The following is a 12237-nucleotide window of genomic DNA, read 5'->3' as shown; positions in this document are numbered from 1 at the left end:
AAGAAAGTAAACTCAGAGTCATAAAGATCTTAATTCAAAACCCATCTCCACTAGCTACTAGCTATGGGTTATTTGTACTTTCCTTAAGCTCCCTTTGCCTAAATTTACTTATTTGCAAAATGAAGATAATAAAATCTACAGCTGATGGTTGTAGGATGTTTAAAAGTGATTACCATGCAACCTGCTTTTTGCCCTCAGAAATGGTTACTATCACTATACAGTAGATAAGAAAAACAATTACACAAAGGGAGCTAAGAAATCATCACACATTATTGATGAAAAACATACAGGAACATCAGCAGAGTACAATGACGTAAAAAGAAAGCATAAGATGAGGTTTGAATTTTTTTAAGATAGTATCGAATGCTAGGGGGAAAAATGAACAATCTGAGTATTCCTGTCCATTGACCCTTTCCCAGAAATCTGTGAGAAAGTGTGACTGGGTTAAGTTATTTTTATTTAATGCTGCTCACAGCTGGAAGCAATGGCATGGCATAAATAAGTGAAAGAAATAGAATATATAGACAGAGATAGATTCAGAAATAGAGACAGAATTAAAGATAGAGGGATATAGGGATATGGAGATAGGCATATATTCGAGCATAACTCAGAGATACTGAGGGTTTGGCTCCAGACCGCTGTAGTAAAGTGAATGATAATAAAATAAATGAATGTTTTGGCTTCTCAGTGCATATAAAAGTTTGTTTACACTATATTATAATCTGTTAAGTGTGCAATAGCATTATGTCTTAAAAAAAACAACGTATATACCCTAATTTTAAAAATACTTTTTTTTGCTGAAAAAAATTGCTAACCATCACCTGAGCCTTCAGCAAGTTGTAATCTTTTTGGCTGGTAGAAGGTCTTGCCTCAATGTTAATGGTTGTTGACTGATTAGGGTTGTGGTTGTTCAAGTTTGGGGTGGCTGTGACAATTTGTTAAAATAAGACAACAATGAAGTTTGCTGCATCAATTGAGTCTTCCCTTAACAAATGATTTCTCTGTAGCATGTGATGCTGTTTGATAGCATTTTCCCTACAGTAGAACTTCTTTTTCAAATTGGGAGTCGGTCCTCTCAAACCCCACTGCTACTTTACCAACGAAGTTTATATAATCTAAACCCTTTGTGTCATTTCAACAATCTTCACAGTGTATTTTTTTTTATTTTATTATGTTATGTTAATCACCATACATGACATCATTAGTTTTTGATGTAGTGTTCCATGACTCATTGTTTGCATATTTCACAGTGTCCTTACCAGGACTAGATTCCCTCTTAAGAAACTACTTCCTTTTCTTATCAATAGGAAGAAACTTCTCATCAGTTAAAATTTGATCATGAGATTGCAGCAATTCACTCACATCTTCAGGCTCCGCTTCTGATTCTAGTTCTCCTGATATTTCCACCACATCTGCAGTTACTTCCTCCAAGGCCATCTTGAACCCCTCAAAGTCATCCGCGAGGTTTGGAATCAAGTTCTTCCAAACTCCTGTTCACATTGGTATTTTGACCTCTTCCCATGAATCACAAATGTTCTTCATGGTATCTAGTATGGTGAATCGTTTCCAGAGGTTTTCAATTGACTTTGCTCAGATCTATCAGAGGAATCACTGTCTATGACTTGAAAGTCAAAATTGTGAAGGTCAAATTACTCCTTGAGCCATAGGCTGCAGAATGGATTGTGTTAGCAGGCATGAAAACAACATTAATCTCATTGTCCATCTCCATCAGAGCTCTTGGGTGACCAGGTGCCTTGTCAGTGAGCAGTAATATTTTGAAAGGGTTTTTTTTTCCCTAAGCAGTTCTCAACCATGGGCTTAAAATATGTAAACCATCTTGTAAACGAATAAGCTGTCATCCAGGCTCTGTTTTTCTATTTCTAGAGCACAGGCAGAATAGATTAAGCATAAGTTTTAAGGGCCCTGGGATTTTCGGAATCGTAAATAAGCACTGATTTCATCTTAAAGTTCCCTTCTGCATTAGCCCCTAAGAAGACAGTCAGCCTGTCCTCTGAAGCTTTGAAGCTAGGCATTGACTTCTCCTCTCTAGTTATGAAAGTCCTAGGGAGCATCTTCTTCCCATATATGGCTGTTTTGTCTACACTGAAAATCTGTTTAGTGTAGCTGCGTTCATGAATTATCTTAGCTAGATCTTCTGAATAATTTACTGTACCTTCTATATTAGCACTTGCTGCCCTACCTTGCACTTTTATGTTATGGAAACAGCTTCTTTCCTTCAAGATCATGAACCACCTCTGCTTGCTTCAGACTTTTCTTCTGCAGCTTGTTCACCTCTCTCAGCCTTCACAGGATTGAAGGGAGTTAAGACCTTGCTCTGGATTAGGCTTTAGTTTAAGGGAACGTTGGGGTTGGTTTCATCTTCTATCCAGACCACTAAAACTTTCTCCATATCAGCAACAAAGCTGTTTCCCTTTCTTATTATTCGTGTGTTCCCTGGGGTAGCACTTTTAATGTTCTTCAAGAACTTTTCCTTTGTATTCACAGCTTGGCTAACTATTTCGTGCAAGAGGCCTAGCTTTCTGTCTCTTCCTCCCCTCTGACCCATCTTCCTCACTAAGCTTAATCATTTCTAGCTTTTGATTTAAAGTGAGAGATATGTGGGGCACATGGCTGGCTCCATCAGTAAAGCATGGGACTCTTGATCTCGGGGTTGTGAGTTCCAGACCCATGTTAGGTGTAGAGATTATTTAAAAAAATAAAATCTTTAAAAAATAAATAAAGTGAGAGACATGTTACTCTTTCTTTCACTTGAACAGTTAGAGGTCCCTGCAGGGTTATTAGCTGGCCTAATTTTAATACTGTTGTGTTTCAAGGAGTAGGGAGACTGAGAAGTGAGATGGGAATGGCTGGTTGGTGGAGCAGTAAGAACACACACATTTATCAATTAAGCTCACCGTCCTTATATGGGCACAACTTGTGGTGCCCCAAAACAATTACAATAGTAACATCAAAGACCACTGATCACCTACGACCATAAGAAATATGATAATAATGAGAAAGTTCAAAATATTTCAGAAATGACCAAAATGTAACACAGAGACATGAAGTGAGCAAATGCTATTGGAAAAATGGCACCAATGGACTTGCTTAATGCAGGTTGGCTACAAATCTCAATTTATAAAAAGCATAGTATCTGTAAAGTACAATAAAGTGAAATGTAATAAAGCAAGGTATGACTGCATGCAAACACACACATACACACACACACACGTTCATGTACTGTGCCCCCCCAAAACACTAATTTGACTTAAACAACTGTGATATACTAAATATTAATTTAGAAAAGTTTAAATACTGAGAATCTTCAAATGAAGAAGTGTTGTAAACCTTTTGCTGGTGTTATTTCTGATGGACATAAAATGTACAATTACTTCTTTACTTTTCTGGTAGTAAATGATGGTAATTACTTCTCCAGGATCCTCATATTACATATGAAAGAACAAGAAAATAAGAACAAAAATATAAATAAAGTACATAAATCAATTGGGAAGAGACCTGTAAGATATCATTTATATGCAGAATCTTATAAAAACAAACAAAAGCAAAACAACAAAAGCGTGACCTCATAGATACAGAGAACAGATCGGTAATTGCCAGAAGTGGGGGTGGGTGGAATGGGTGAAGGGGGTCAAAAAGAATAGACTTCCATTTATAAAATTAATATGTCCTAGCGATACACAGCATGGTGACTATAACTAATAATATTGTATTCTATATTTAAAAGTTGTTAAGAAATATTAAAAAAAACACAAGGTCAACCATTAAACGTCTTTTACCATAATACATTTAAAGCTATCTGTTACAACCTATCAGCTTCAGTGAAAATATATCCTTAAAGTTTATTATATAATTTACTTGAGCTGTTATTAAAAAATGGAAAATCCCCAAATAGGAAGACATTTAGTTCAGGTGGTCTTCATTTCTAATGGAAAGTGTGTAGAATGTAAAGTTAGATAAATCTGGAGACCCAAATTATAGCTGGCCTGAGTCACTGTAGATAAGTTACCTCATCACTTTCAGTCTCTAAGAAGCAAGACAGTGGTTCTGAGGAAAGCATAGGTTTTTCTGGACTCATATATGGCTCTATTATTTATTAGGTGCATGGCCTTGGACATGTAATTTAATCTTTCTAGAGAGAGTTTCTGAATAAAACGTGAATACTAAATTCATTAGTGTGATGCTAGCAGCTGTAACAAATAAACCTCAACATTTCAACTTCTTAATACTCTAGAAGTTGATTTTTCTCTTAAGTAACAATTCAGACAGGTGCTCCTGGAGGGCAGGCAGATTTCCTACATGCAGTGCATGCACCCATGATCCTTCAGTCTTGTGGCTCCAGTAAAACCCATGGTCTTGGCAGCCAGTGAGTGGGAAGGAAAAGAAATCCTGAAGAAGGCACACTCAATTCTTAAAAAACTTGGCCCAGAGCAGCACCTGCCATTTCCACTAAGACTGTTTATGACACACTGCCACGTGGTCACACCCAGCAGCAAGGAAGCCTGGGAAGGACAGGCCTGGCCGGGGGTGCTCACTTGCGCCACAGTTTTCTATTTTGGACTTGGCTATATAAATTGTGGTAGACTCCTAGCTGTCTTCCCATCTTGACCTTTTATGGCTGCTGAAAGGCTCAGAGATCACATATGTAAGGCAGCAGTCCTAGATACGCCACACCATGAGCAATCAATACATGGCATCTGCTAATTACACTAACTCCACCAAGTTTGCCTGTGATTTTCTTGGCTGTCACACTGAAGATCTGTGCTCCAGGAAGCTGGAGAGCTTGAGGCAACCTGGCACAGTTTACCTAGGACTATCTCAGTTTTAAAACTAAAAGTCTCACATTCTGGGAGCCCCTCAATGACAGGCAATAGAGAACAGGTGGTTATCCTACTACTAATGCTAAAATCATTATCATTATAGCATTGAATAAATGCTTTTTATTTAAGTTTGCTCAGTATATATGTATGTAAGCATAAAGTAAAAGTGGTTTTGTGGATACAAATAAAATAGAATATAGAAAAATATCATACAAAAATTCCTATTTTGAAAATGATTTGCTGCAGATGACCTAAGGATACATTTGAGATGTTTGCAAAAGTGATAGCTGTCTTCAAATGCATAAATACAGGCATGTGCAAGCATTCAATATACTTTGAGGGATTCCAGAAGGCTGAACTGAGACCTACAGGTAGAAGATCTGAGACATAAATGACAGCTTAATATAAAGAATTTTTCAAAAATAGAACTGTTCAATCAGAAAACAGTAGCAGTCCCCAAGGCAGATTTGAAAAACAAAATACACACTGTAACCACACCCCAGAAGGCTTACATTATCATTTAATATACTTCAAATGCAACATTATCCTGGCTCCTTTGAATGAAGGAGTCAGTCTTTTAAAATTGATCCTGGTTCTCAGGCAAAATCGATATCGAGGACATTTTAGCAATACAGAGTAGGAATACTCTACACTATGATGACAAGTAAAGAGGAGGTTTTCTGTAACACCCCCAAACTTGCTGCACCTAGAACTTTGTCTTTCTTTGACATAACTGGCATGCCAATTAACAATACTATTCTTTTTGTTTAAGTGACCAGTGGTTGGAATTGTTACTTCTGCTTTTGGCAAATCCAAAGAGGAAGAGATAACCCCAAGATCTGGAAAGGGGAGAATGAGTCAAATAATAAAAAAAACAATCTATTAGTAATCCTGCATAATTGGGGTATAAGGGCCTGTGCTTTTGAAATGAGGCTCCCTTTTAGGGGCCAACAGAAATACACTGGCCTTGTGAAATGGTAAATTTCCATCATTTATCCATCAAATACATATGGTGTGTCTACAATGTGACAGGCAGTGTGTTTTTATACTAGGATTACTCAAGCAGAAATCATGGAGGAATATCAGAAGATAGTTCAGGAGGTTCTTTCATGGGACAAGACACCCTCCAAATCTAAGGTCTTATGATTCTCAGTATACACATGGGTTTTTCTTCTTACGATTGCTATTGCATTACAATAAATAATATTCCATCAACAGTCTAAATGCCTTCCCATGACTCCTGAGAAGACAGTACTCAATACACTTTTTGATAAGTCAATGATTGCTGGTTTGTTGAATGATCTGACCTCTAGAGAAGAAAGATAAAGAATTAGCAACCAAATAGATTAAATTTTAGTAATTGTGCATATAACTTTCAAAAATAAGGGACCTATTAAATTCTACTTGGCTCACAAAATATTAATTCATCTTAGGACACCAGGGTTTTCACTTTCTAATTATCACTTCACCCTCTCTATTTCCCCATATGACTAAAGATGGTACAATATTATTTCTTTAGTCTTCAATTAGGATATTGATGAAAATTGGAAGAGATAGGACTAAATATTTTGCAAGGACAAAAATGATGACTTTTTGCCAGTAAGATAAATGTCATTTTGCTGGGGAAATAGGCTAGACTCATGAGAGAATGTGAAAGTTCTAGCACTTGCCATGGCACCTTAAAATCCCTAAGCCTCAGAATTTTTAAGGATAAAATAGGGTAAATATTATGCCCAAGTTCTTTTTTTTAATGAAGATTTTATTTTTAAGTAATCCCTACACCCAACATGGGGCTCGAACTTACAACCCCAAGATCGAGAGTCACATGCTCTACTGACTGAGCCAGGCAAGTGCCCCCCAAGTTATTTATATCCCTTTGTATTATAGTCCTTTATTTGTATGTTTTCTCTTATCAGACTCTGAGCTTCAGGCAAGCTCAGTCATGTCTTACTCATCTATTCATATTCATACTGCCAGAAGTAAAAAGGGAATTTAGTGGTGTAGAATGCAAAGTCTGGAGAATCACTAGCATCAGGCATAGCTATTTCCAGGAACTTAAGCAATGTCCCAAGACTCAAGTTCTTTCTCTTGGTTTAATTTTTGACTTTATTTTTTGGCTCTTTCTCCACATGTTGACCCCTGACAGCTTTAGGCTCATCGTATCTTTCAGTCAGCAGTTTTACTGAACAGACCATTTCCCTTTAACTAGTACTACCCAAATGAGGCACATACCTTAACCAGTTCCTGTGGCTCATGAAGTTGAATATGCTGATTGGCCAGACATGGTTTATCTTTACATCCTAGGGATTAAAAGTCAGGGCAGGGTAGATTAAGCCCCATCTAAATTGGTCAGAACTACTTGGACTAAGAGTGGCAAAGGACTATTTCCCTAAGAAGGAGTAGAGAAGAAGTAATGTATCCTAGGCAGGTATTCACCACACACACACACACACACACACACACACACACACACACGTTTGTGCTATTATAATCTGACTTGCATGTTTGAGAGTAACTGTATTTTAAAGGCAGCTTTCAAAATTAACATAATCCCTTTGGGTTATTATAGACCCCCAGAGTTTGGTTTTTAAACTATTGTCATTATCAGCATAATGGTAAGGGCACTTGTCAGAAAATATTTAGTTTACACAAATGTAATCTAAGATAACTAGGTGAATTTAAAAAATGAAAGCAATGATAGCCAACATCCTGTGTAATTATGTTTCTCTTGTGAATTTCACATTCTATTGAATTTGTCCTCTTGAAGATCTTTATGCTTCTGATGTTATATTAACACAGGTGTCATGCAATTCAGTTTTAGCTCAAGAGCCTATGCATTTTCTCCTTCAAATAAGAACTCTTTAAAAAACTAGTTTTCTGCTAAATTATAAATTCTACTAAATTATAACTTTAAAACTAAACAGGTTTTACAAGTGTAAATATGAACACATATTTTCAATCTTTTGAAAATTATGGTGAGAATATGAATATTGAAGAAATGCAATAAAGAGTACAAAATAATGAAACACCCCAAAAAAGTTAAAATATGGTCTGAAGTGTTCTGTAAGTCTCTATCTGGGGTCTTCCTACTTACTACATTCCCCTTACAATTAAATAAATCTTAATAAAAAAGAATATGGTTATGACTTACAATATTTAAAAATAGGTTATTTCAAATAACAATTACTTTTAAGAGACCCATACATTAGTTTAAACTATATGAAAATGCCATCAGGCAAAAAACCAACAAATATTAGACATGTCATATAAAATTATAGTTTGTCAAAACAATCGCCATAGGGCGCCTGGGTGGTTCAGTTGGTTAAGCGACTGCCTTCGGCTCAGGTCATGATCCTGGAGTCCCGGGATCGAGTCCCGCATCGGGCTCCCTGCTCGGCGGGGAGTCTGCTTCTCCCTCTGACCCTCCTCCCTCTCATGCTCTCTGTATCTCATTCTCTCTGTCTCAAATAAATAAATAAAATCTTTAAAAAAAAAAAAAAAAACAATCGCCATATATGTATTCATATCATTGTCAGTGATATGGAGACATTCAGAGGATAATTCTATACGTTAAATGCACTCTTAGTTACAAAGATACTTTGCTATATCCTAAACATCACTGAGAAAGTGTATTTTCTGGTACATCTTTTATTGTAAATCATGAGTAGAACACTTAATACATTTGTTTTTCTTTAGAGTATTCAAGCAGGGTAAGGATGAGGAGCTGACATCAAATTATGTCTACCTTGCCTATTTTATTTCATTTTCATTACACCCCTAAATTGGCCCTGTCTTAATGGAAGAACTGAGGCAAATTCCCATTTTAATTGCAAGTACCCATTCAAAATTCAATAAAAATATCCTTCCACCTATTTTTCTTATTCCATTCTCTTTGTGCCTTATGACAAAATCCAGATCTCTCTGAGAACATAGTACTTTGAATACTTTTAAGTACATTTTTGGCATATTGACATCAGAATATGCCTGTATAGGGGCGCCTGGGTGGCTCAGTTGGTTAAGCGACTGCCTTCGGCTCAGGTCATGATCCCGGAGTCCCGGGATCGAGTCCCGCATCAGGCTCCCTGCTCAGCGGGGAGTCTGCTTCTCCCTCTGACCCTCCTCCCTCTCATGCTCTCTGTCTCTCATTCTCTCTCTCGCAAATAAATAAAATCTTAAAAAAAAAAATTTTTTTTTAAAAATTAAAAAAAAAAAATAGAATATGCCTGTATACCCTAGAGAATAAGAATGGCCTTATTTTTATCCTGATGCACAATGCCTGAAACATTAGCATGCTAAATTGAATTACATGCCTTAAAGCAAAACCTAAGACAAAGGCAACACAAAATACAAGTATTTTAAAACATTAAATTCACAGTCACAAATTGAAATTTTTGGATGCCTATGTTTCTCCTAGCAGTGCATTATAAGAATTCAGCTATATTTACCCACAATAAAGGAAAACTTCATAAGATATCACTTACTAAAATTAGTTTGTAGTGAATCACCACCTTTTGGATGTATTCATTAAGGATTTAAATTTCCTTCATGTAAAACATATATGAAAAGAGGGATTACCTTTGTTTTTGTGCTGGTATTTTTGTTGTTGTTGTTGTTGTTGTTATTTCTAACAAAGGTGTGAGTGAATATAATTAAAAATGCCCAACATTGCAGAAGGGCTTATAATGAAAACAGTCTCCTGCCATAGTTGTACCTCCTACAATCTTCTCCACTAACATCAAATACAGAACTTTTTTGACTCTTTGGTTTTAGATTATTCCTGTGGTTGCTTACAAAAGTCTAAATTTTATGCTTATACAGCTATACAAGATATACAAGCTGTCTCAATATACAATCCATTGTATCATCCATTGTCTTTCTGCTATGATAGTTGAAATTTAGCTCAAATATTCCAACACCATCTCTACTCACGATATATTGACATATTGACATATCACTCTAGTTCCTGTCTGAACATACTTAAAACTCAAACTTTAAACATACTTAAAACTCAATTTTCCATTTCATTAACCTAGACAGAGAATCCTTTGGCTCCACCATCTTGTAACATGAGGATATAAGCACTCATCATAACCTCACCACCCCCTTCCTCTGCTCGCCATCTTCTGCATCTTAGCTTTCTTCTGTCTATCTTTAGTCTTATCAAGATTAAAATTTCATATTCTTTTCTGTCACTGTCACATGTTCTGTGTTTAGTCATAACTATTGATTCTAGAAGATAAAAACCATTAAACCATTAAAACTGCTTATATTACTAGGATTAGGAAAATAATACATACAATAGAGCCAATTAGTATGCTAGGAATACATTTCCTTCTCTCTTCTTATAATGTCCTATTTAATTTTTTTTATTTGAGCGAGGTTGGTACAATGTTACATTAGTTTCAGGTGTACAACATAGTGATTGAACATCTCTATACATTATGCTAGGCTCATTACAAGTGTAGCTGCCATCTGTCAACATATAACACTATTACAACAGGACTAAATATATTCCCTATGCTGCACCTTTTATGCCTGAGACTTATTCACTCCATAACTGGAAGCCTGAACACTTTCACCCATTTTTTCCCAACTCCCCCAACCCCTTCCCTTTGGCAACCATCAGTTTGTTCTCTGTTTTTATAGATCTGATTATCCTTTTTATTTGTTTATTCATTTTGGTTTTTCTAGATTCCACATATAAGTGAAATCATATCATATTTCTTTCTCAGTATGACTTACTTCACTCAGCATAATATCTTCTAGATCATCCATATTGTCAGAAATGGGAAGATCTCATCCTTTTTTCATGGCTGGGTGATATAATGCCCTAATTTTTGATTCACTTAATAAAGTTCAAATTTATTCAACATTTGTATAATTCATAAATCACTGGTTATCTCAAGGTTTTCCAGCTTCTCTATCATACTATTCATCTCTTTGATTCTAATGGGGTCTTTGTCTTGGATGGCTTTGCACTCCTGCTCTATTCTTGACTGTTCTACATAGTGATATAGTTTTCTTCATGAAAATTCCCCTTGCTGTTCTTCTGTGCTTTTTGGACTCCAAAGTTTCCTGGTTCTTGAGTTAATTGTCTATTTTGCTGAAGCACATCTACAAAAATTTCCAAAGAAAGAATTTTTAAGGTACCTTCTGAATCTTTGCATATCTGAAATCTTTTTTTTTTTTTGTCCTCACATTTGAATGACAGTTTATCTAGGTATCAAATTCAAGACTGAAAATACTTCCTCAACGTTTTGAAAGGGTGGGTCTGTTGATTCCCAGCATATAGTGTGTTGGAATGAATCTCATGCTATTTTCCACTTCTTTGTGCTTTTTTTTTTCTTTCTGAAAGTTTTTTTTTTAAGAAAAAAGATTTTTATTTATTTGAGAGCGAGAGCATGCACAAGCAAGAGGGGGGGCAGAGGCAGAGGGAGAAGAAGACTCCCCACTGAGCAGGAAACCCCATGCAGGGCTTGATTCCAGGACCCTGAGATCATGATCTGAGCCAAAGGCAGCTGCTTAACCAACTGAGCCACCTAGGCGCCCTCTATGAAAGCTTTTAATCTGTCTCTGTCTGTCCCCTTTCCTTTTTGGTTTCTGAAAGTGCACAATGACTTGTCAAGTAAAGGTTTTTATTCAGTGTGACTAGGTACATGGTGGTCCATTTTAATATCTGTTCTTCAACGTTTCTATTATTCTTTCTTATTTCATTAGCCCCTATTTATTCTGTTCTCCCTCAGGAAATGCAAGTAATCAGACATGGTATTTTATTTTCTGGTTCTACCCTCTATTTTTCATTTTCATTTTTATTTGTTCTTTTGTTCTAATTCTTAGGGATTTATTCAATTCAATTTCAATTCAATTCAATATAAAATATTCAATTTTATATTTCAATCCATATTAGTTTCTTTGGAATCATATTTTTACATTTCAAGGACTATTTTTTGTTTGCTAATTACTTCTATTTCAATCTACTTAGCTTTTTTGCTTGTTTGTTTACTTGTTTAATGAAATTTATCACCTAATCTTTCTGGTAATAAAAACTAGAAGTGGTTTTGTTTTTTTTGTTTGTTTGTTTTGTTTTTGGTTCATTTTATATTTATTATGTACCTTTTCTCTGTTTGATCCTTATTTAGGTTTTCTCTTTGATTTCTTGGATTTTTTGTTACTGTATTTGTCGTTGCTTGTTTTTTGTTTGGACATACATAAGAATAAAGCAAAAAATGTGAAAAAAAAGACAAAGTGGAAAGAATTAGTATTTAGTTAATAAACCTGGAGGCAAAAGAGAACCCATATTGAAGGTTGTATGACCTAGTAATTGATAGTACAGGCTCTAGAATCAGGCTAGAGTTCACATAAGAGCTATGTGATTGTGGACAATTTGTTTATCCTCCCT

Source organism: Leptonychotes weddellii, chromosome 1, assembly GCF_054177405.1.
Source record: "Leptonychotes weddellii isolate Sample4059 chromosome 1, ASM5417740v2, whole genome shotgun sequence".
NCBI classification, from domain to species: domain Eukaryota; kingdom Metazoa; phylum Chordata; class Mammalia; order Carnivora; family Phocidae; genus Leptonychotes; species Leptonychotes weddellii.
This window is presented reverse-complemented; position numbering follows the sequence as displayed.